Here is a 5,891-nt window from a genome sequence, read left to right on the forward strand (position 1 = left end):
CACAGAGATTGTTGGTATGAAGCAAGCTATGGTCATCTTGTAAATCTCAGTCAGGCGGATTTAAATGGTTTATGATGAGTTCGAAAATTAATAATAAACAGAAAATAAAATAGGATAGAAATACTTATGTAAATCAATAGTGGGAATTTCAGATAGGCGTATGGAGGTGCTATGCTCCTCTTGAATCTCTACTTTCCTACTTCTTCCTTCAATCCTTCTTACCCCTTTCCATGGCAAGCTGTATGTAGGGCATCACCGTTGTCAATGGCTACATCCCATCCTCTCAGTGGGGAATCTAAGAGATATGCGCCCGGCCTAAGGTAGAACGGAAGTGGTTGTCAGTCACGCGCGTTCATAGGTGAGAATGATGATGAGTGTCACGGATCATCACATTCATCAAGTTGAAGTGCAACGTATATCTTGGAATAAGAATAAAAGAGAGTTGAATAGAAAATAATAGTAATTGTATTGAAACTTGAGGTACAGCAGAGCTTCACACCCTTAATCTATGGTGTTTAGAAACTCCACCGTTGAAAATACATAAGTGAAAGGTTTAGGCATGGCCGAATGGCCAGCCCCCTAAAACGTGATCAATGGCCTCCTAGGATGAAGAATAATACAAAACTGAGACCAAAGATGTAACGTGGTCAAAAAAAGACTCTTAATACAACAGTAATTTATCCTATTTATACTAGACTAGCTACTAGGGTTTACAGAAGTAAGTAATTGATGCATAAATCCACTTACGGGGCCCACTTGGTGTATGTTTGGGCTGAGCTTGGTCTATCCACGAGCTAAGGCTTCTCTTGGAGTTGAACGCCAAGTTATAACGTGTTTTGGGCGTTCAACTTCGGGTCGTGACGTGTTTCTGTCGTTTAACTCCAGACAGCAGCATGTACTTGGCGTTGAGCGCCACTTTACGTCATCAATTCCTGAATAAAGTATGGACTATTATATATTGTTGGAAAGCTCTGGATGTCTACCTTTCAACGCCGTTGAGAGCGCGCCATTTGGAGGTCTGTAACTCAAGAAAATTTATTTTGAGTGCAGGGAGGTCAGATTCCAACAGCATCAGCAGTCCTTTTGTTAGCCTCCTATCAGAGTTTTGCTCAAGTCCCTCAATTTCAGCCAGAAATTACCTGAAATCACAGACAAACACACAAACTCATAGTAAAGTCCAGAAATGTGAATTTAACATAAAAACTAATGAAAACATCCCTAAAAGTAGCTTGAACTTACTAAAAACTACCTAAAAATAATGCCAAAAAGCGTATAAATTATCCGCTCATCAGGAATACTCAAGAGTTCAATTGCAATTGGTTCGTTGTTGGTTGGCTTGTTAGTCACTAACTCTAATCCTTCCCAAGGGAGAGGATTAGGACTTGTAAATAGAAGTTGACTTTTAACTTGACTTTCCTTCATTCGTTGAGGGTTAATTAAGTAGAAACAACTACTAATTATTAATTGATTTTGAGAAAATTCCAACAAGGATAGAACTTCCGATTAATCTTCTCCCGATCAAGATTTTTATTTAAATTACATAAATTCTCTGATTTAATTTCCTATTTATCAAACTCAAAAACCTTTTGAAAAACCTCTGATTAATAAAATAGCACATCTCTCTGCAACTCGTTGGGAGATGACCTGGGACTCATACTCCCAGTATTTTAATTCTAATTTTGTGGCAACTCTTTTCTAAATTGACAAGTGGATTTGCTGGTTAAGAGCTGTACTTGCAACGCCATTTTCTTAATAATTCTTAATCTGTTAATTTTCACCACGTCACTAACTTGGCCATTACGATAATTATTCTCCACTAAATGGGGAACATTCCTTTAATACAGAGGATCTTTTCATTGAAAGTGGATCAAGGTACAACGTGTTATATGAAAATGCTGTGAAAGAGAATGAGGACATTACTCATGCCAACACTACTCAAATAGAGGCCATGCAAGTTGTGCCAAGCGAGGCTCCTGTTCCAAAAGTTAATAAGCCTATTGTCTTAGCCCAAAAGAAAGTACTAAAGCTAAGTACTGGAAATAACCTATAAAGTTATTAACATGGATTGTAACTTTTTTTATTTTTCAAATGAGGAGGACTACTCTTATGCTTTATGCTTTGTTTGGAGGACCTTGGATGATAGTTGGGCATTAGTTAATTGTTCAGAGGTAGAGACCTTTCTTTCTTACATCAGAAAAAGAAGTAAAAAATGTTGCAGCTTGGATTCGTATACTAAGTTATCTATTAAGCTGTATAATCACCATTTTCTCTAGAAGATAGGATCTATTATTGATACCATGCTCAAAATTGATAAAGATATTTTAGTACACTTATGAAAAATTTTTGCTAGAATTTGTGTTGAATTGAATTTAGGTAAGAAACTTATCTCAAATCTTAGTGCCCGGATCTACCTTAAACATCGAATATGAGGGTTTACACCTCATTTATTTTAACCGTGGGATGTATGAACATCGTTTTAATATATGTGAAGTGTCTTTCGATGATGTGGACCATTGTGGGAAAGCGGCCTCCGGCAAGAATGTGGTGGTAGAGGAAAATCAAATAATGGTCATTAAAGATAAGGAATAGGTGAATCCCAAATGATCTACTAATGAACATAAATCTGGCAACAATCAAAATTCTTCAAGCTTTAGCCCTTAAATGATGGTTAAGAGATACCAAATAAAGAAGCAAGAGAATATTTTTATTGAAAAATAATCTGGCCATTATGATAATAATTCTCCACCAAATAGGAAATATTCCTTTAATAAGGATAATGTTTTCATTGAAGGCGGATCAAGGTACAATGTGTTATATGAAGATGCTGTGGAAGAGAATGAGGATGTTACTCATGCCAATACTACTTAAATAGAGGCCTTGCAAGTTACACCAAGCGAAGCTCTTGTTCCAAAAGTTAATGAGCCTATTGTCTTAGCCCAAAAGATAATACTAAAGCTAAGTGCTGGGAAGAGCCTATAAAGTTATTAACATGGATTGTAACCTTTTTTTTATTTTTCAGATGAGGAGGACTACTCTTCTGCTTGATGCTTTATTTGGAGGACCTTGGATGATAGTTGGACATTAGTTAATTATTCACAGGTAGAGACCTTTCTTTCTTACATCAGAAAAAGAAGTAAAAAAGATTGCAGCTTATATTTGTATACTAGTTTCTCTATTAAACTGTCTAATTAGCATTTTCTTTGAAAGATAGGATCTATTATTGATACCATGCTCAAAATTGATAAAGTTACTTTAGTACACTTATGAAAAAATTTTGCTAGAATTTGTGTTAAATTGAATTTATGTAAGAAACTCATCTTGAAAATCTCAATGACTAGAACTACTATAAACATCGAATATGAGGGTTTGCACCTCATTTGTTTTAATCGTGGGATGTATGGACATCATTTTGATCTATGTGGAGAAGTGTCTTTAGATGACGAGGACCATTGTGGGAAAGTGGCCGCCGACAAGAATGTGGTGACTGAAAAAAATTGAATAATGGTCGTTAATGACAAGGAAGAGGTGAATCCCAAATGATCTGCTAATGAACCTAAATCTGGCAACAATCAAAATTCTCCAAGCTTCAGCCCTTAAATGATGGTTAAGAGATACCAAATAAGGAAGTAAGAGAAGATTTCTACAGAAAAATAACCTAGCCATTATGATAATAATTCTCCACTAAATAGGGAATATTCCTTTAATACAGAGGATTTTTTCATTGAAAGTGGATTAAAGTACAACGTGTTATATGAAGATATTGTGGAAGAGAATGAGGATGTTACTCATGCTAATACTACTCAAATTGAGGCCTGATGTATGGAAAACGATCCAACACAAAACTTACCGGCAAGTGTACCGGGTCGCATCATGTAATAATAACTCACATGAGTGAGGTCGATCCCACAGGGATTGAAGGATTGAGCAATTTTAGTTTAGTGGTTGATTTAGTCAAGCGAATCAAGTTTTGGTTGAGTGGGTTGTATTTAACAGAAGATAAATTGCTTGAAATGTAAAGGGAGAGGGGAAATTTGCAGTAAATTAAAGAACAGGAAAGTAAAATAGACTAAATCTTAAAGAACAAGAAATTAAATAACTGAAACTTAAAGTGCAAGAAATATAAATTGCAGTAACTTAAATGGCAAGGAATGTAAATTGCTTGAATGTAAAAGGGATTTGAGGACTGAGATTGCAAAATCTAAACATAGAGAAAGTAAATTGCAACAATTAAGAGAGCAAAAATTGAATCAGAAGCAATAAGCATTCAAACAGAAAGGAAATAAAGTGCAGCAGAGGTTCACAGAAGAACCCAAGTAAATTGTGATCTCAGGACTCAAGAGCTTAGGTAGCAGAGCCTAAAACCCAATTTCCTTCCCAGATCCGAGTTATCAAAGCAATTGACTCTCTATTTGCCTTCCCAGATCCAAGTTCACAAAGCAATTGACAAGGAATTGAAGAAGAAGCAGTAAAGAGAATGTAAATTGATTCAATTATGCAGAAAAGAAACTAAAGAGTTCTTGAGTGGAGATTGAGACAGAATTTCCTCAATTCTTCACACCCAAAACTCAAAACAAGAAAATTAAAAAGACCCAAGCAAGAACGAGGAAGAAGAGAGATCAATTCTCCTCCCCAATTCTCTGAAATCTCGGTGAAGACACCAAGAGAAGTTCCCAAGTAATTCTCCCTTAATCCTCTGAGCTCTCGGTCAAGTCTCTCAAGAACAATTACAAGAAATTCAAAGCTCAAAGAAAGTGCAAAATTCAAAAGCAAAGCCAAAGGTAAGTGGTAAAAGGTTTTAATTACATCAAACTAGCTCCTATTTATACACTTTCTATTCTTGGATTTTGGGATTTGGATGGGCTTTTGATTTGGTGAAGAAATGAATTAAATTGGCATTTTAATTGAATTTTTCGGCCCAAAATAATAGCTTCCAGGAGGCTGCCCTGCCCTTGTGGAAGGCAGGGCAGGATTTGGTGCGTGTTGGTGCTTGCTTGGTGCGTGCTGGTGCGGTCTTGGTGCACAGAACGCTGCCCTGCCCTCACGGAGGGCAGGGCAGGAAAAATTGGTGCGCCAGATGGGTGCTTGGTGCGCTGCTTGGTGCTGCCAGATTCAAGCTGTGGTGCGCGCTGGTGCTGCCAGGGGTGCGTGCTGATGCTGCCAGAGTCATGCCATGGTGCGCCAGAATGGTGCCTTGGTGCACAGGATGCTGCCCTGCCCTTGCAGAGGGCAGGGCAGGAAAAATTGGTGCTGCCAGGATCGTGATGGTGCGCGCTGGTGCTGCTAGAATCATGCCGTGGTGCGCCAGAATTGAACCTTGGTGCGCCAGATTCATGCACCAACAAAATGCTGCCCTGCCCTCGCGGAAGGCAGGGCAGTGTTTTCACTTTGATGTCCCAGGTTCGAATCATGGCCGAAACACACGCTTAATCATTTTCCTTGGTTTCTTGGCACGGTAATGGACCTTAGTTTTTGCTTCCTCATGGTTCCGTGTTCAACTCTTGTGGCAAGCATTTGGAGACATTTTCCTTTGATTTTTCCCTTTGGTGAGCCCGATACTGCCCTTGTGGAGGGCAGGGCAACATTTTCTCCTTCTTGATTTCAAGGCACAAATTTGTGCTCTGCCCTTGTAGTGGGCAGGGCAGAGTTGCCTTCTTTGCTTAGTTCCCTTATGTTGCCCTCCTAGAGGGCAGTGTGCCCTTGTGGAGGGCAATGCTTGCCTCCCCCATTGCATGCGGCACACTTTTCCTTCCTTTGACCACGCTTCCTTCTCCTTGGGTCACGCTTTCTTTAGGCCACGCTTTTCTCTTTTATTCTTTTCTTCACCTAAAATAAACCAAAACAACCACTCCAAGTATCACTAAATTCATAAGGCTTATAAATCAATTAAAATT

This window comes from Arachis duranensis, chromosome 3 (genome assembly GCF_000817695.3).
Source record: "Arachis duranensis cultivar V14167 chromosome 3, aradu.V14167.gnm2.J7QH, whole genome shotgun sequence".
NCBI classification, from domain to species: Eukaryota; Viridiplantae; Streptophyta; class Magnoliopsida; order Fabales; family Fabaceae; genus Arachis; species Arachis duranensis.